The sequence below is a fragment of the Protopterus annectens genome, chromosome 3.part0, assembly GCF_019279795.1.
Source record: "Protopterus annectens isolate FY-2018-M chromosome 3.part0, PAN1.0, whole genome shotgun sequence".
Taxonomy (NCBI): domain Eukaryota; kingdom Metazoa; phylum Chordata; order Ceratodontiformes; family Protopteridae; genus Protopterus; species Protopterus annectens.
In genome coordinates, this window is record NC_056731.1 from 323200833 (window position 1) to 323221726 (window position 20894).

Here is a 20894-nt window from a genome sequence, read left to right on the forward strand (position 1 = left end):
CATTTAAGTAATGGTCTTCAGGATGTACAAAAAGTTTGAAAAATCGTGAAATTGAGACAATATTTTCAAGTGGTAAATGCCTGACTTGTAGGTATGTACATCAAAGGGGGTACTTTGGAATTAATTGTAAAAATGTCTGCATTTATGATTGATTTGATTTCTTCAAAAAGAGAGCTTTTATATTCTCCTACAAGTATTAGTCTGACAACTTAATTAAAAGTTTATTTTAAGAATTTTTGGAACATTCAAGAAATGTGAATAAAAGGGGAATTAAAAGTCCTTGTAGATAAACATTTTTGTGAAATACTTAATCAGAAAAAATAGAAACTATGGCGACCTTTGTGGTCTTAAAAATAACAACTGGGATTTTTTTCCACAAGTTCAAAAATATACTTCAAAAAAAGAAGGCTTGATGCATAAGTATGTTTACTCGGACAAAATGAATAAGGAAGTGATATGAAAATGCCTCCATTAAGTGACAGATGGATTCTTTTTCATGGACATTGCTTTTAGGTAATCAGCATATCTTTAACTGGTTTGCAGATTTATACGAAAGGGAAAATAATAACTTAGTTACTTAATTGATTCAGCATTAATGAAGGAGCATATATTATCCACAAATGAGATTTTTTTTGTAAGTCCACAGAGGGCAGAACAGTTATATAACTGGATGCTTCTTCGGTTAAGTAACTGAGAAATCTAATAAATGAAGGTTTGAGAAAAAGGAGAAATGCACCATTTAAATTGTCTTTTAATTTGCTCCCCTGTGATGAGTACACACAACTGATATAATAAGATGTGAAATAAAAACTATAGTAAAGTTTTTTGACTAAAAACCCCACCTGAGAAACCAGAAAGGGGTTGTCGTTGAGGCTTACTTAGATTTCAGCAGAGCATTTAATGCAGTACTGTGCAAATAAGTTGGTGAGTAAATTAGACAGCTCTGAAGTTGGTCATAGTTTGATACCATTATGTAAGCATATAGTCATAGAAAAGGAATGTACTGGTATAAAAGGATGGCTACCAGCACAGTACTACAGGGGCCAATATTAGGCCTGGATAGTTTCAATACATGTATAACCATCACAAAGTTAAGCCTTTTATTTATTTAATTCATTTATGACATAAAGTATCTAATATGACTGAAAGTTTTGAAAGACTGGAATAGGAATTTACAAAATTAAAGAGATGCCCTAAAATGAGACAGCCCAAATTCTAATAAAAAATGTAAGGTAATTCATTTTGGAAGCAATAACCTGCTAAAGGAGTACACATTTGTACGTGGGAAACTGGGGGCATATGCAGATGATCAAAAGTTAAGCGGGCAGCATGTGACAAAGAGTTATACAATTAGGTAGGGTACCAACATGCATAGGGAGAGGCATCATCAGCATAAAGCAAAATGCTATTATTGAATGATATAGAGACCCAGTAACAATCCACAAGCAGTATTTCCACAGTTGTGAAGACCTCATTTTCACTATAACATAGGATGGAGGCATTACAGAGGAGGGCAGAATTGGTGCAGAAGCATCAACAAGCACTATAAAAAGAAAGACCAGAAGTCTTTATTGTGTTCAGCCTTAAAGGGAGACAAATGAAAGATATGGTAAGCATTTCAGTACCTCAAATGAATCACAGAATCCAAGAATATTTAAGTTGGAAATCTCAGGATAATTAATGATCATTCTGTTTACTAATTTAGTTTTCCTGAAAGTGGACAGAATGACTGGAGACTCCTTTTCAAGCAGGGCTACTTACAACTGAACTAAATCAAAATACGTATACCTTACTGGTATAACATTATTGATTTACAGTCATTACTTTTACATTACCCTGTTTATACACATGACTGGTATAACACAATAGTATTTAATTATGCTTTTTGTTTAATGCTGTGGGATCATTTACATCCACCTGAGCTATGACCAACACAGGCAGATGGGGCCACAGTTTAGCATCTCATCCAAATGAGAGCATGCACACGAGTGCAAACACTCCCCACCCCACCCCCAGTTATGCTGCACTGCAGTGTTAGTATTGGAAATTAATTCATGCTGGTTAATGCCTCATTATCTTACTTTTCTATAAAACTTGCTAGTTACAAGTAAAATAAAGAATCCGCTCAACTACTGTGGTTCATATAAGTTTATATACATTTTGTTAAATATAATTTATGTGAGCAGACTCAGATTTGTAAGTATGCAATTCTAGTAACATATTTACATACACATATAACATTTTTAACAGACACATTGGCCTATCTGGTTTGTAGAGTATAGGCAGTAGACGAAAACAGAGGAGAGCACCAAGGCACTAGGCCACTTTTAGCTTATCCTGCAGAGGAGAGCGCCACAGCACTAGGCCATGTTTAGCTTGTACCGCAGTAGCACTAGCACATAACTTCACTAAAAACAGTGGATTTGAGCTGATATGAAACTTTTAAAAATGAAATAATTTTACATAATGAAACAAGAAGTGCAATACACAATTTTGGACAGAGGGTTGGCAAACCCTTTTCACTTCTTTCAAGTAAGCATTGAGGAATAGTTATTTTAAAAAAAGATTTGTTTCAGTAGAAGAAGATTTTGGTGATGGTTTTCAAATGGAGAGATCTGCATGAAGGGGAACAGTAATCTAAGTGCAGAAGCTTAGATTATGAAGCATTACTATAACTTTACATGGAACTGACAGGCATTTCATTTTAACCAGTGACAGGCACTGACAGTCATTTCTGAAGAAGTTACCCACAAATCTGCACATTTTGTAGAGAGATTGAGGTTAGTTTGTGTTTGTGGTATAGCAGGCTGTCATCACATCAAAAGCATAGTCCAAATGGGAATTGGAACTCCTTTGTCAATGAGCAGTTGTACTTGTTTTGTAACAAAATCAGATACTTAGGTGGAAGTTTTGAGTGGGCTACACTCTTAATAATGGCTTTATAAGCTTTTTTCAGTAAATGGCAGTGTGGCATGAAGCCAAACTCCAGGTTTGCTGAAAAGCCCTTTCATTAAATTTGCTTCACAGCGCTGAGGCTCACAGAAAGAGTTCCCACATGGCTGATATGTTCCTTAGAATGGAACCTTGAGGAAAGCAAGTGCTAATGAGATGGGACTTTCATAATGAGAGGTCTGGTTTTACTCAGAAACTCCATTTCTTAAAATAACCAGAAAACCATTTCAGGAAGTTGGGGAATATGCAGTACCATGGTTGCTCATTTTTCATCAAAAGTTCTTCTTGTATGGCCTTCTTCTAGTCAACAAACAGATTTCCTGTGACCTGTCTTGTCTCTGTCACCTTGTAAATTTTATATATTTGATGAATGCATGACTTCTATGATAAACCACAAGAGATTTAATTTAATACGTAATACCAGTATTTTGTTTTAGTGAAGTCACAATCACATGAATAACAATCCACTGAAGCAATTCTGTGAAAGCACTTTTCTACAGATTTTTGCTCATCAGGAAAATAGACCTTTCCCTGTTATATTACACTATCTAGAATTGTAATAATCAAAAGGACTCACTTTTCATTTTCAGTTATTTGACCATAAATTACAAGCATTATCCAACAGCTTTGGCTGTGGTTATATGACTTAGAGGAGACTGACAGGTCTGGAAGATGGCATTAGGCCATGGAACACTATCTTAAGTTGAAGGGAGTGCCAAGAAAATATAAATACCTCACAACGGTTAGCTGCACTAAACCAAATAGTCAACAGGTAAAAAAACAAGAAAAGTGCAGTTCCACGGCAGATAAAAGATGAAATTCCAAATCCAGTGTAGTCAAAAACTTTAATGAAAAGTTTAATGAAAAAGAAGAGCGCTTTCACAATTCAAACAATTGCTTCTTCAGATCACAAAAAGACCAAAAACAACACAGGTTTAAATACTCCATCAATAAACAATAATTAGTCATGTGATATGTAAAACAGTAGTGAATGTGCTCAAGAAGAGAATTATTTAAAAAGACAACCACAGTAAAAAACATCTTCCATAAAAAACATATGTATAAACAAGATGCATAAAAACTGTTAAAAATCTACAACAGTCTGAATAACCTGAAAATCTAGATATACTTATGCCCAGAGTCAGGATGTATAAAGCTCGGATCTTCATTTATACTGGATAGTATAGGAGGTATATCCTCTCCTTCCTAATTACTTCACTCGTTTTTTGAATCTCAGTGCTATCATAACTCCGATGTTCAAAATCTTTATTGAGTTTAACCAAGCTCTCTTCAAAATCTGTATCATATTAGCTGTTAATCTTGAGGCACGTAACATTTGTCCCTTCATAACATTGGGGAATATAAAAGGAAAAGATCGTCTACAAAACGACAAAAGAATACTATATTCTTCCCTAATAGGCCTTTAATATATTGGGATTCCCATTCTGCCATTACAAGGTTGGCGTAGCTATTGGCACAAGGAGTGCCCATAGCTACGCCAGCCAATTGCAAATTATAACTAGGAAGGAGAGGAAAAATCTTGGTAAACCTTATTTTTCCTCACCCCAGAGAAGAAATGTTTCAAACCACAGATTTAGAGACAAAACATTTTGTTTTAATGTAACATACAGTAGTGAAGTCAATGTTTTTAAGAATATAGTTAGTAAACACTGGCATGTTTTGCAAACTGATGAGAATACAGCTGTGATCCTTGGAACTTAGCCCTCTTTTGTTTACAGGAATAAAAAATCTTTAAGAAGACAGTTATGTTACCCTAAATATGAAGGGCAAGATATGAACTATATACTTACAGACACTAAGAGATGTGGTGCTTGTAATTTTTGTACCAGTATAAATGAAGATCCGAGCTTTATACATCCTGACTCTGGGCATAAGTTCATGCTTAATGTTAAAGCAGATTGCAACACCAAAAATCTAGTATATTTAGCTAAGTGTATGACATGTAAAAAGTTTTATGTTGGCAAGACTAACAGACGTCTCCGTGAACGGATAAGAGACCATTTATATTGTATTAGTAAAAGATTAGAGTACAGCGCACTTGCAAAACATGTAGCACAGGAAGGGGATCAGCATAAATTTATCTTTCAGGTATTGTAGGTTACCAGGACTGATATGAGATTAGGTGATATTATTAATAACACTGACCGCAATGAAACTAGATGGATTCTCAGACTTAGAGCGCATAAAGGCTCTGGTCTAAATGATGCAGTTCCCCTGAAACCAGAATTAAAGAACAGGGGTTTGGGAAAGTAATTTTATATAATATTTACACTACATTGGTTAACATAATGTGTATAAATAGCATATCTAAAAAATATATATAAGTATATCCAGATTTTCAGGTTATTCAGAATGTTGTAGATTTTTAACAGTTTTTATGCATCTTGTTTATACATATGTTTTTTATGAAGGATGTTTTTTACTGTGGTTGTCTTTTTAAATAATTCTCTTCTTGAGCACATTCACTACTGTTTTACATATCACATGAATAATTATTGTTAATTGATGGAGTATTTAAACCTGTGTTTTTTTTTTGTCTTTTTATGATCTGAAGAAGCAATTGTTTGAATTGTGAAAGCACTCATCTTTTTCATTAAGCGTTTTGACTACACTGGATTTGGAATTTTGTCTTTATCAGCCGTGGAACTGCACTTTTCTTGTTTTTTTACCTGAAGGGAGTGCCAATTTATGCACAGAGTTAAAGAACCCATGCATTTAGAGCAGAGTTGGGAAATGTAAACCTGAAGGTAAGTGCTAAATAAGAAGAGCTTGTTAGGGACAGTGCACAAGCTAGGACAGTGTGGTTTGCAAACAGGGTAATCCTGTTTATTGGGAAGGAGGCACCCATCCCTGACTTAGCTTGAGTAGGGTAAAGTATTTTATCAGTACAGGGCTCAGTAGTTAGGTGAATATGCCAGGGTATGTTGTTTACCTCCTCAGGGTAACTTTAGTATGATGCTTACAGGAGTTACTGTCAAAACAGCCAAGTGTGTGTGCTTCTGCAATACAGTATAGCCAGAGTTTTAGCTTGAGCTACAACTGTTAGCTGTTTGCACAGAGTGTATATATATATATATATATATATATATATATATATATATATATATATATATATGTATATATTACTCTGGACTACATGGAAACAACAGGAAGTTCATACCAAAGGGGACAGTCTGGAAGCATGAATACTGAACAGTAGGTGCTGAATACATTTAGCAGGAAATACTGACATCTATTTTTTTTTCACTTGTGACATAGGCATATGTCCATCTGTTCAATGTTGCAGTATTCTTTACACATGAAGTTGTCTTCTGGCCAATGACCCGACGTCCAGCCTGTATACAAAAGCTTATAGCCACTGCCAGTATGTGGGACTTCACATGTAGGTTCTAACAGTGTCAGCCATAAAAGGATGTCCGCACGTACCATCCTCACAACTTTTTCACCACCATGACTGAAGGTTGACTCACGTATGGTCTGCAGTCAGATTCCATGTGTTGCTGCCAGCATCAGATAAGTGTCTCATTGGGAATTATTTTTATTGCTACTGCCATTTGCTGTTGTTTATGTCATCCAGGAAGGGCAAGTGTAGGTGTGGAAAGTAGATTCTATATAATGATAGCCACAAACTCTGTCTTTTTTTTTTTTTTTAGGGCCTATCCACCATTACTGTTCCTGTTCCATTTGCCAGGCTTTCATGTCAAAGACTTTGCATAGCCATCTTTCTGCCTTAAATCTCTATCTTGAGAATCAACGACTCAAACATTTCACTAGAGACACTATGTAAAATGCTGTGGATCCTTCGGCCAAGCCGAGTTTGAAGAGGTAGGTGAGTAAGCAGAAACCTAAAACCTCTTCTGCTGGGTCTTCTACCTCTGATATCCCCATTGAGGTTGGTGAAAACCCAGTGGTCCATTTGGAGGTTGGGCCGACTTCTTCTGTGGATACCCCTGGGGAAGCTGCCAAGGATTTGGATCCTAACACGTCCAAGGCAATGCAGACATCCATTACAGATGACAGGGGAGAAACACGGCTTGTGCTGCTGGAGGACTCTGGTGAAGGTCCTGCCTTTCCAACTAGGGATCCTTCACTAGCTATGCCAGATGTTAGGCCTGCATCAGGTTCCTCTTCTTTGTCTCCTCATACTGAAAGACATGTTAAGAAAAAACAAAAGACAACACATCTGGGCATCCCTTCCATCCCACAGTCTAATTGGGATGTCTTCCCCCAGGGTCTTATTAGGGCATTGATGACTTTGAACCCTTCTTCTTCTTCCTCTCTCCCTCTTCCTGCTTTTACTTCTTCTCCTGTGCAGACTTCTGTACCTCAGGTTCTTCCCTCTGATTCTAAGGATTCCTCCTCTGATGAAGACTCCTTTGTGTACTCCACCCAGATTACTTCCCCTCTGGAATATGTATCTCCTGAGAAAGAGTCTGATGAGGGAGATTCCCCAGTTGAAGAACTTTCCTTTGGAGAAACCATTAATAAGATGAAGGAGTTCTTCAAATGGGATTCCTCCCAGATTTCTGAGGAATAAAAGCATTATTATAATCTGCTACAAATGGAGGTTCCTGTTCCCTCTGCTGTTCCTCCAGTTCTTCCAGCTTTCCTGGATGCTTTTGCTTCTTCCTCCAAAACACCTGACTCCCAAGCCCCTGCTCCTAAGAGGCCTGATATATTTTATAAAGTACCAGATGACTGCAAGTTTCTCTATGAGTGCCCCTCTGCTGATCCAGCTGTGGTCTCCATTGTTTCTGATCTTCTCGCTTGTCTCCTTCTGCCAAGCTTCTTCCTTCTGATAAGGAAAGCAAAATCCTTGAGAGACTGGTTAAGAAGGTATATACTTCTTCTACTTTAGCTATTGGAGCTATAAACTACCAGACACATATGTCTAGAAATTCTTTGGATTTGCTTTCTCAGGCTTCTCAGGCTTTGGCCCAATTACTAGACTCAGTGGTTAAGTCACAGGTTCTCTCACTTCTGGCTGCATCTTCTCAGGTAGCTAGACATTCCATCAAGTACAGCTATGAAGGTGTAGAGACATCCTCCAGGGCTGTTGCTTCTGTCTCTGTGCTTAGGAGACATTCTTGGTTAAGGCGTCAATCATTGCGTGATGACATAAAGGCGAAGTTACTTGACGCTCCTTTAGATAAGTTTGCTCTGTTTGGTTTAGCAGCTGCAGAACTCTAAATCCCTACAGGGAAAAGGAAAGGAAATTCAGGATTTAAAACACTTGTTTGTCTCACCAGTTCCCAAGTTCCCTAAGAATTTCTCTGCCAAAACAGTTTTTGTTAGGAGACCAGCTCGTTCTTCCTCTGCTTCTTCTTCTTCTGCTGGTGCTAGGGCTAAGAAGACTACTAGGAGGACTCCTCTATCCAAAACTACTGCTTCTGCTTCTCCTACTCAGCAGCCATTTCAGGGTAGGCCCAGTTCCCTGTGACAATCACCCCTCTCCTCTAAATCATACACCTCTTTCTCTTTGCCTTTCTCTTTCCTTTCCAACCTGGACAAAGATCACTCAAGATGCCTGTGTTCCTTCCATCATCCAAAAATGTTACTTTATGACTTTCTCAGACTCCCTTCTTTCACGAGGATTCCTCAGCCCCCTTTTCTGTCAACTTCATCTGTTTCCTGTCTCAGCTTCTTGCTCAAGGCAGTATTCAGCCTGTACCCCTGCATCAGAAAGAATGGGAGTTTTACTCCAGAATGTTCCTAGTGCCAAGAAAGGATGGTCCTTTGAGACCACTTCTAGATCTCTTTCACTTAAACACTTTCCTGGTAGTGCCTTCTTTCCAGATGCTGTCACTTTAGACACTTTCCCCTCTCACTTCTCCACAGTCTTTCATGGCTTACCTAGATCTCAAAGATGGTTATTTGCATATCCCCATTCACCCTCAGTACAGGAAATTCTTACATTCTTGGTGGGTTCTTTGCACTTTCAGTTTTCTGCCTTGCCTTTTGGTCTTTACACTGCCACAGGGGTTTTCGCAAAGTGCTTGGGCCCAGCCATTGCTTTCCTCATGGTCCACAGGGTTCAGTTATATCCTTACTTAGATGATCTGCTTTTTCTAGTCAACAATCTGGATCAATTGTCTCAAAACCTTGTGAAGGCCATTCATCTCCTTCAGGGCCTAGGGTTCACAATAAATTTCAAGAAATCTAGTCTGACTCTATCTCAGGATCACATCTTCTTAGGGTGCAAGTCCAGAACTGATTTAATGATGGTTTTCCTGCCTGCAGACTAGATTCTCTCTCTCTTACGTCCTTCGTGGAAAGTCTTCTGCCTCTCCCATCTATCCCGCCCATGGAATTTCTGAGACTTCTAGGATTCATGGCTTCCACGATTCCCATGCTGCCTTTGGCAAAGCTTCATATGAGGAAATTTCAATGGTTTCTAAAGACAGCCTGATATGAACATTCTCACCCTTTATATGTCCTTGTTCCTCTCCTCCCCTGCTTGAAAACAGAGCTCCACTGGTGGATTCAACTACTGTTTCTGAATCCATGTCTTCTTCTTCTTTTACAACAGCCTTCTCAACAGATGTTCGGAGATGCCTCAGACATAGGCTTGGGGGCAACCTTTGCTTTCAGGAAGGTTCAGGGTCTTTGGTCTCCACCTCAGCAGAGTGAGCAGATCAACATCCAAGAGATGAGGGCTCCAATTCTAGCCTTGCAAACCTTTAATCTTCTTTTCCTACCAGGCCCTCTGAAGATTTTTACAGACAATGCCACAATCCTCTGGTACATAAACAAGCAAGGGGGGCAAATCTTATCTTCTTTGCAGGTTAGCCCTCAAGGCATGGGAGTTAGCTCTTCAGTACAAAGTAACCCTTTGTGCTGTTTACCTACGCTCGGCTGAAAACTCTGGGGTGGATGCGTTAAGCAGATCCATGACACAATCCCACGAATGGATGCTTCACAGAAATATGTTCCTGGAACTAGTTCAGCAGTGGAGTACTCCAAATCTAGATCTCTTTGCCTCCCCTCAAAACAGGCAACTTTCCCTATTTTGTGCAAGGGTCCCACATCCTCAGGCCTGGAAGGTGGATGCCCCATGTTTCTCATGGAAAGGGATGTTTCTTTATGGATCCCCCTCCTCTTCCCCCTAATTGAAAAAGTCTTGCTGAAAATTCAGCAGGACAGACCAAAAATCTTGTTGGTGACTCCCTTTTGGCCAAGACAGCATTAGTTTCCTCTTCTTCTGCAATTACCCAAGAGTCATCACTACAAGTTACCTCACTGGATGGACTTACTCATACAAGACAAGGGATTCTTGATTCAACCACATCTGTCAGCACTACAATTGACCCTGTGAGTGATTAATTTTTGATCCTTTTCAGGCACCTTTTTTTCACAGGATGTGCTTAGGGTTTTGCAGGAGGTCAGGAAACCCAATACTAGGAAATCTTGCATTTCCAAATGGAAAAGATTTCCTATCTGGTGCCTCAGAAGAAGTCTAGAGCCCCTATTTGTGGACATTCCAATTGTACTTTCTACTTGTGTGAATTGCTTAACTGTGGTTTGTCATATTCCTCGGTGAAAGTCCACTGTTCTGCTCTTTCTGCTTGTCTGCCATTAGCACCTCCTTTAGCCTCCAGATTGGAGGTTAAACTTTTTCTTAAAGGCATCCTCCAAATCAAACCTCCCAGGAAACCAGTGCCTCCTCCTTGGGATCTTAACTATATCTTAGAGAAGTTAAGTCTGGCCCATTTTGAGCCAGCGGCCTTGGCTCCTTTGATGTTTTGCACATTGAAAACAGTGCTCTGTTGGCCTTAACTTCTGCTAGGAGGGTTTCTGAGATTCAGGCCTTGATGGCATTTCCTCCAGTCTTGGTCTTCCACAAGGGCAGGGTACCTTTGAGGACTAATCCTTCTTTCATGCCTAAAGTGGTGAATGACTTGTGTCTTAATCAGTCTATCCATTTGTCCACCTTTTCCCTTCTGCTCAACCCTCGAGTGAGAGGATTTTGCATACTTTAGATGTACACAGACAGCTCAGAATTTACCTTGACAAAAGGAAATCTATAAGGAAGTCAGATCAGCTCTTTGTGTCTTTTCATCCCAGGGCTCTGGGTTTACTTGTTTTTAAACAAACTATTTCATATTGGATTTCTAAAGCTATGGTGTTTTGTTATGTTTTTCACTGTCTTCTTCTGTCAGAGTCCTTTACACCAGATTGGTTGATTTGTCAAGGTCTTTCTTTAAAGACCTGGATAAAAATTCCATTTTGGAGGCTGCTACTTGGCCTTCAGTGCATACTTTTACCAACCAATACAAGTTGGACACTATCTCTAGGTCCAGGGCAGGATTTGCTAGAGGTCTTCTGCATGGATTTGTTGAGAATTCCTCCTCACTTTCTTCTTCTGTTCCTCCCTCCTCCCTAGGTTCCCACTAAGCTTTGGCACTCTCCCATGTGTAAAGAATAGTGCAACATTGAACAGAAGGACATATGATAGTCATGTAAAAACTTACCATAACCACAGATGTCCTTCTCTTCTATGTTGCAATATTCTATCCCTTCCGCCTTCCCCCTGCAACTTGTCCCTTCCTAGGATGATTCCTTGTTTGCCTTAAAACTATTGTTCTTCATGGGGCTTCCTTGTTCTGAGGATGGTATATGCAGACATCCTTTTATGGCTGATGCTGTCAGAACCTACTTACAACGTCCCACATACTGGCAGTGGCTATAAGCTTTTGTATACAGGCCGGACTTTGGGTCGTTGGATGGAAGACAACCCCATGTGTAAAGAATACTGCAACATAGAAGAGAAGGACCTCTATGGTTATGGTAAGATTTTACACGACTATCCTATCTAGTTTTGGCAGAGTTAGGTTACTAGTAGGAAGGCAGAGGAACAAGCTATTGTGATTGCAAACAGCCTGCAGCTTCATTGTTACCCAGGAAACATGAGGGGTGGGGGACCGCTCACCTAAATCTGTTAGTGGCAGTAATGTGCTCAGTATAGTAAGGTCCTGGCATGATTCTATTAATACAAAGCAACATATACCATTCAGTCAGAGAGCTGGCACAAAGGTCATATTAGCCGCTGGCAAAAAGGTCATTCTAAACAGACAGTATATAATGAGTTTATAAACAAATATACTGCAGTAACTGTGCAGATCAAAACATTACATAGGCGCTTTGTGTAATGGGGGACTGTGAAACTGAATTCTGCCATTAATGTAGTGCAAGAATCAGTGGGTGCCTTCAACTAATGTTGTAAAGCAGTTATTCCTAAAATGCTATGTCCATGTAGAGTTGCGATTTTATAGCTGATTTTAGCTGCATCCAGACTTTTGTGGAATAAGCTGATATAACCCAATGAAAAATAGCATAACCCAGACAAATGAACTGATAATTATTTGACACTGCATGTGTTGGACAAGGGATGTTTTGGCACTCTCAGTATGAATAGAGAAAAAAATAACTTTCCAGAATGGTAAACCTGAGCAAATAGATGAGTTGACAGTGTTGTAAAAAGTACAGCCTTGCATAACAGCATTTGAAGGGTGGAGGGCCTGAAACTGTAAAGTAGAGAATTGTTGTAAATGAATCAGATCAGGATAATAAATAACAGCATTAAAGTGGGAAGGACTGGGTCAAATGTCAAATGCAGATATGGCGGCACTAGAATAAGCTATATCACCAGTCACTTTATGTTTATAAAATATTTCTTACATTTCCTTCATGCAACTGTCCCACCAAACTGTTACACAATTTACAAGAAAAATTAACCTCCCTATGTAACTGGACTATCAACAATAAATTAATAATAAATCATGACAAATCCAGTACCGTGATCTTTGGAACACCACAAAAAAGTGCAGATCTTCCCCCAGTAATAGTAAAGGACATATAATGATCTAATTCCAAATGTGACCCTGCAAAAATATCTGGGCATCCTACTTGACCCCTCACTCTGCTTCTCAGATCACACTGACTATAGAGTAAGCAAAGTATTAATTAAAGCTCTGCAGCAGAATAGCACACCTCTTATCACCAAAAACATAACAGCCTTAGCCAAATACTTACTCATTCCTAAAGTGGAATATACATTACCTTTGCTGGCTCTCCAGTGTAGCAGTATCACCCAAAAGCTACAATTAGTAGAAAGTAAAATATGTCGTTTTGGACTCTTAGCAAGCCATTCCACACATAGCTGTGACCTACTTCAAAGCCTCCACAAGCACTCAAGCAGAGCTTTCTTATTACTCAGTGTCCTCATATTCAAAATCCTGGTAACTGGCAATCTCCCCTCCCAAATCCAAGCTTCACATTACATTTCTAACATATGCACTTAGAAACTCACAACAGTAGGGGATGCTTCTTAAAAGACCTAGATGTGGTACCTCTTCTTGGGAAAGAGTTTTCACAGACATTGCTCTAGCCACCTGGAACCACCTAACCCGTGAGGTAAGGGCTCTGGACTCTAATAGGCTCACCTTAAGCATGGATCAGAGTGTACCTCTTCCTCATATATAGGTTAAGGAATAAAGAATTTCTACCCTATCTTCTTTACACAAATGCACATATCAAAATCCCTATTATGAATACAGTGAATATTACCGCTGGGTGAAAACCTGTAAAACCTATTGTAAATATTGTAAATACTGTTTTTTGATGAAAAGATTTTGTTCTCTTGCTGTAAATATTTACTTTTCAAAATGTTAATCCTACCATTAACCATAGAATGGTGCTACTTATATGTCTGAATGCTACCTTTGTTTTAATGCTGCTTATACTTCTGAAATGTATGGTGTAACTTCATCTCTGTTTAGTGATCCCTTGGAGTCCACATCATGGCTGGAAAAGGTTGGTCGAACAGCCCACCTACCAGGTTATCAAACTGTAATAAATAAAAACAAATAGGAGATAACTGCATGACTTTCTAACAGAATTAGTACTTATTTTATCATCCATTTACAAAAAAGCTGAAAATATTCTTATGGAGACCAAGCAACAAAGTCTTTTGCAGCGAGACCATAATAAAGTAGTTTGGGTCAAGGAAAGCACATACAGAATACAAATGTCTATGAGTCATATTACATTTATTTTGCTTAGTACATGAAACCATAGTGTAGGTATTGTTTGGCTCATGTGCCCCCATTTTAATGCAAGTCAGAGACACAGTTTAGTGTGATGATCTGAAATATCTTGATTCTGATGAAGTGGAAAGCTTTATGGATTACACGACACTGCACATTTGAGATGGAGAAAAGATCCCGTATATTATTCTTTTCTGTGCACTAATACATTGCTTTCTGAATGACACTTTCTAATCATATAAAGTTTTTAAACTTCATTGATATCATGTGTGTAACATTTCAATGTGCTCTTGCTAAATGTATAGTAACAGGGTTAGCTGATGTTTTAAAATTCAGATTAACATATATTTCATGAATGTTCAATGCTATGTACAACACAGATAAAGCAGATTTACTAATGGGGAACCCAGCATTATCCCTTAAAATTAGCTGAATGTGTTTTCTTTTTTATTACAGTTATCAAGGGACTCAAAAAGACCTTTCCATAGCATAAAACCAAACACAGTTTAATCGCATTTCTAAATGTTAATACCACAAAGACTGTGCAGTGTATTCATTAAAGGGTGCTGCTTCCTCTAATACACTTTTCTTTAAACATTTACTTTGGTAAACACAGACGCTAAATGTCACAGCCATATCCAATTAAACGTAGCAGTTTTTCATTTTGATGACTGCTCTGCTTTTGGAAGCTAGTATTAAGATTATTTGCACTGGCACGGTTCTTCAGCTTGCATGTCAGTGATGTGCTACAGTAATTCAGCTCTGCAGACGGGCTCTGACATCAGCAGCAACAATGCTGAAGGACTGATAAGAAATGGGAAGTGACAGCTACTCAGTGAGTGGTGCAGGTCACAGGATTGTTCCGTCTTCAATAGAAATCGCCTTAAGCCACTACTGACCTTTGTAAAGGATCCTAAGCGAGATCCTCGTGCTGATGTTACAGTAGGCTGGTGTTGAAATGAATAGGAAATATATATTAAACTGTACAAAAAATATGCAGGGAATTTATTTGAAAGGATAACTATTACAATTTACTGAGCTATTTTTAGTACGTCTGGTTAAAAAAAATACTAATTTAAAAATTTATCAACCTACATAAATCTACACATTTATTTTTTATCTTATTGTGGTCATATAAATAGATCCTCTGAATAAAAGTTCTGCAGATTAGCAGACAGCATTCAGTTGCCAAAGGTAAGAAGGGCATGGCATCTAACATGTAGCTACCCTTCTGCACTAAATGGGATTTGAGGACCTGTAGCTACTACTATGACAGAAGGACTGACTTAGCTCATAGGATGCGTATTGATCTAGAAGGACATGCTGTGTACTGCACGGGCATCATACTATTAGTATTTTTCTTACAAAAAGAATAAACAGGTGCCAGTCACCAGTGGCTTGCAGAAAGGTACACCACTTTGCTCCCCCCCAGATCCAGTAATCTCTAACCCCTTTTCACTCTCTCTCTCTCTCTCTCTCTCTCTCTCTCTCTCTCTCTCTCTCTCTCTCTCTCTCTCCCTCTCTCTCTCTCTCTCTCTTTCTCTCTCGCTTTCTGTGTTTTCCTTTGTTTTGAATGAGTGGCCAGATCCTGAGAATGTAAAAGCAGGACACTCTGGGATAAGAGTTATAGCACTCTTGGAGTACTAGGTAGTCAGGTAAAGGCATGTATGGTTTCTCGCAAAGGGAAATGGTATGGTCCCAAGGAACAGTCAGATTAAATATGATACATTTGATTTTTAACTCTTACATCAGTAAGTTATTTTTTCATGTCATTTTTGGAAACATGCCTAGACACACTGTTAACCACTGACACTTTTGCTGCAGTTAAGGTAATGAATTTCTTAATATTAGCACTTGCAGAAAAGTTAGTACGTAGATTTAACAAATGCAGGAGGGGTACGTTTGGCTACCATTCTTAGCCATTAAATGGAAAAACATAATTTGTTTTCAGAAAAGAAGCTATAGGGATGTTACTACCTTTCTGCATTTATTCCATTCATTACATACATACCTCCGTTCTTCCCTATTTTTGCCTATTGTTATAGTTCCCCCCTCATTATCTGGTTAATATCTTCAAACATCTAGTACTTGTATTTAATTTAATTACGTGATATTCAAGTCATGAATGTGTTTAATTTCTTCTACTTTCTACTGCTACCAAGAAATACATTCTGTGTTATACCAATAGTATTTATTAAGGTTTCTCTTGCACGATCCTGGCAGTTTTATTCTTGAAAACCTCTGCTTTGTGTGACACTGTGAGGTAGTGCCAGGTATGCCAGGTGGAGTAAGACAGTGCATGTGTAACATATGCCAGCATAGCTAGCTGGAGTTTTGTAAAGAATTTTATGTCATTTGTATATCAAACTGATTTCCACAGATCCTTGTGTTAAAATGTATTTGTAAAGCTGTGTTAAAAATGTATCAACAGTGAGTTCTGTTGGACAGAAAAGAATATATATTTATATCAGATTGTACTGTTGTAACTCTGGAAATGTATATATGCTAACAGAGGATGCTGGAACGGAAGAGGTTAAGCTCAGTGCAGTTTACCTTAAGAAACATAGCCAGAAATTAAATAACTTGGTTTAGACCATAAAGATTTTATCTCACAGGCCTGAGTGCAACTAGAGATGCAATGTCTAGGAAAGGCCTAGGCTCTTATTGTCCTTAGTGGTGAATTAATTGTTACCCTGGGATGCCAGAGAATGGCTGGTTAGTCTCTACAGAAATATGAAAGCATAGGAATAGTTTTACAGTCTCCAGATACCTTAACAAAGCTCTAGGTGTGTATTGTGACACATCTCTGCTAGATCCTGGTTTAGCTTCAAGATAGGGGGTAATGTGGGAACCACAGAATCAGGTGATCAGATGTGATGTCATTCTATAGCCAGCACTGAAATTATTTTAGATATTAGTGTGAGATGTGATAGTCACACTCAGCACTCTGTTTTTGGGAACCTGAAGCAAAGACCATTCACCCACTTCAAATTGCCTTGCTTTTGTAAGTAACTAGGGAACAATAACTCTTCACAATTAGGAAAATATAGTGAGACTAGTCAGATATTGTTTTTCTGTATCTGTCTGAATCTTTCCATCCGTGTTGTTTTTATATTTCCTGTGAACTGAAACTCTGCTGTTTGTTGTAAATAGATATTCAGTATTTTATGTTTTCTATTTTATTATCTGTTATTAAATATATCTATACCTTTCACTGTGGCTGGTCTTTTAAAAAATATTTTAACAATTGAGAGTAATTGCATTTATTTGGTGACACTGTGGGCTTCATGAGTGAAAGTATTGCTACTTGGCCAAACATTACCATTTGTATAAGTATTAATTTTACTGAGAGTAATTGTGTACCCTGGTAAGAGCCTTAAAGTAGCTGGCTGGTGGCAGTGAACCTACCTTATAGTCTGGGTGAAGGTGATGTAGTTGGTAAGTCTTTGTCAGCCTTTCCAGGTGTGTGTGTGTGTGTGTGTGTGTGTGTGTGTGTGTGTGTGTGTGTGTGTGTGTGTGTGTGTGTGTGTGTTTGTGTGTGTGTGTGTGTGTGTATGTGTGTGTGTGAAAATCAGATCTCAAAGAGTCCGTGTGTGTGAGAATCAAATCTCAAAGAGTACATGTGTGTGAGAATCAAATCTCAAAGAGTACGTGTGTGTGCCAGTTACTTGGAACAGAGACACAGAGCACTGAGTTCTGCAGACAGAAAGGTTCATAGGTTCATAGTTTCATAGGTAGGTACTAGGCTATTGGCCCTAGGGCCTATACAAGCCTAGCCAAAAAGATACCCTGGCTTTCACCACCCAAGAAAATTATTTTCCTGTGCCCCTGTCGAGCAGAGCCACAGAAGTGATCCCTGGGGTGAATTTCCTATTTCCCATCCAATCATCAAGATTTTTTTGAAGAGTGCTAATGAGTAGCTTTGTTTGATATAGATAGGTAGTTTGTTCCAGAGAATGGGAAGTCTCTGGGACAGGAATCTATCCCTCCAGCATGTTCTGTTTATTGTGGTGACAAGGTTTAGGTCTCTAGAGCATGTAGCTCGGAGGGATTGGGATTTCTTTAAGTAGAGTATGTCCAACAGCTCTGGTTTGACAGAGCTTTGTATGTCAGGCAGAGATCACCTCTGAGTAGGTGATATGCGATGGAGTAAAGCTGGAGTTTTTTGAGACGGTCTGTGTAGGGCATCTGTTTGAGGCCAGTAATCCTCATTGTGAGGTATTTCTGCGGCCTTTCCAGTTGTTGTAGATGTCTTGTGAGGTACATACCAAAAGGGGCGCTGTATTCTATAATGGGTCTAATGAGTGACGATTAGAAGGGAACAATGACCTCTTTTTTCCTGGTTGAGAAACCTTTTGTGATGAGGTATGCCATGTAGAAGGATTTCCTGACTACTGTGGCAATGTGATTATCAAAGGAGAGACTACGTTCTGCCTGTGTCCCAAGGTCTCTTATCACACTTTTGGTGTTAAGTAGACTACCGCCTATGTGGTAGTTCATGGGTGCAGAGTTTTTACCAAAAAGGATGACAATGCACTTTTTGGCATTGAGCTTGAGGCCATGGCATTGACACCAGGCATCTGTCTCAGTGAGGCCCTTTTGTAGGATGTCCACATCGTTAGAAGTTTCGATTATGGCTCCTAGTTTGCAGTCATCTGTGAACATCATTAGCCAAAGACCTTCTGTGTTAGCCTGTACTTCAGAGAAGTAGATACCAAACAGGAGAGGACCCAGGACTGAACCCTGTGGTACTGCACTTGTCACTGGTCTGAAGTCGGATTTGGAGTCTGCTACTTTCACAGTGTGGGTTCTGTCAGTAAACCAGTTGGCAACCCATCTTGTGATATCTGGATTTATACCTAGTTTATTTATAGCTAGTTTATCTATAATTCCAGAGTGGGGAATTGTGTTGAAAGCCTTGGTGAGATCTAGATAGGCTGTGTGAACCACTTTACCCTCATCTACGGCTTTGTTGACTGCTTCAAAGAAGTCTATCAGGCTTAGGAGACATGATTTGCCTTTTACAAACCCAAACTGGGTGGGGCCAGATTTTGGAGTTTACCAATGTCATTGTTTATAAGTTCCATGATGATACGTTCTGTAGCCTTGCAGACCAGGCTCATCAGGCTAATGAGGTGGTAATTCCTGGGGTCCGTGGTGGCTCCCCCTGTGTGGAGTGGGATAACCGTCGCTGTGTGCCATTCACTTGGCACAAAGCCTGAGGTGAGGCTATGATTGAACATGGCATTTAGGTGGGGTGCCAGTTCATTCTGTAGTTCATGTAAAATGCAGCCTGGGATGTTGTCAGGTCCCATGGATGCTGTGTTCTTGGCTTTGGAGAGTGTGAATTTTACCTGAGCAGCTGTGATTATAGGCAGGATGTTGGCAATATCAGTTGGTTCTGTATATTTAGTACCATTGTGCTGTAACTCAGAGCAGATCTGAGTGTTGCCATTGAGATTCTTGACATAGCTATAGAATGCTTTGTGGTTGTCTTTAGAATCAGTGGCGATTTTGTTTTCATAACTAGCTTTGGAGGATTTTATGAGGGATCTCATCTTCTTACTGAGGCTGACCAGGGAGTTCCTCCAATCGTGGGATTTTACTCTTTTTTGCAACAGTTTCTTTCTTCTGTTGTAGAGTTTGTTTATGGCATGGGACCATCAGATTGGCTTCCTTATTTTAGAGGATAGCATCTTGGTTCTGTTAGGGTTTGCATGATCCATGCACTCATGTAAGTGCTTATAAAGCGCATTTCTCTAGGATTCAGTAGTCATACCTCTATTGTCCATCTGCATGGGTGTTGTGAAGTTTGCCACTTCTGTCTTAAGAAGCATGAAGTTGGCTTTGGAGAAAGTTTTTACAGTGGTTTCCCTAATGGGGGGTGGGGGTGGGATGTGGATGTCTAGGCTGATTAGCTTGTGGTCGGATCTGACCAATGAGGAATTGACCTCTGGTGTGGAATACCAGTTGCCCATGTTGGTAATGACCAGGTCTAGGATATTGCTGCCCCTGGTGTGGGTGTGGATAAGTTGATCCAAGGCGTTGGAATTTATGAAGTCCAGAAAAGGTTGAGCAAAAGAGTTTGGCCATGAGTAGTTTTCCCAGTTAATGGTGGGTTAGTTGAAATCGCCCATTATTAGGGTGTTAGGTTGTACCCACATATTTTCCAGTGTATCAAAAAATGAGGAGTGGGAATCCTGGGGCATGGTGGGGATCTGTAGCAAGCTACAGTTTGGATTGCTGTCTTGCCCAGAGTTAGTTGCACTTGGATAATCTCGGATGCATTATGCTGAGCAACTACCCTGGAGGTGTGGATATCCTTAATGAATATGGACACACCTCCACCTTTAGTGTTTCAGTCCAGGTTAGGTGGCCGAATGGTGTGGTATGAATTATAGCCTGGTAATGCAGGGGTGCTCTCTGGAGCCTTGAACCAGGTCTCTGTCACTGCACAGATGTCGATGTTCTCCATTTTAAGGAGTGCCTCGAGTGAGTGCATTTTGAGATTTAGACTTCTAGCATTGAATAGCATTACCCTCAGATTTTGCATGCTTGTACCTATTACGGTGGTGAATTTGTCATTTGAACCTTGCCTAAAAAAGGCACTGCAGGGGTGGCAAGAACCTTAGCCAGTATCCGGAATGCCAAGGGCGACAGATGCAGGCCATCCCTGGCAAAGCATCGTGGTCTGTCGATCATGTCATCCCAGGCAGACAGATACTGGATCCCCTTAGAATGATGCCAGAAGCTTAGCCAAGTGCTGAAGTTAATCATTTTGTCCCTGTACTGCGGTATCATTCTGGGTGATGGCAGGATGCTACTCAGGGCTAAGGTCATACCTGCCTGGGCTACAAGATCGGACAGCTCCTCCAT

The 20894-nt window shown here is 39.5% G+C and overlaps 1 protein-coding gene across 1 annotated transcript in view; it reads left to right on the forward strand.

Annotated features, from left to right (window-relative positions):
* Window positions 1-20894, forward strand: part of DDC (dopa decarboxylase) — a 696490-nt gene that overhangs the window by 305757 nt on the left and 369839 nt on the right. The window lies entirely within an intron of this gene.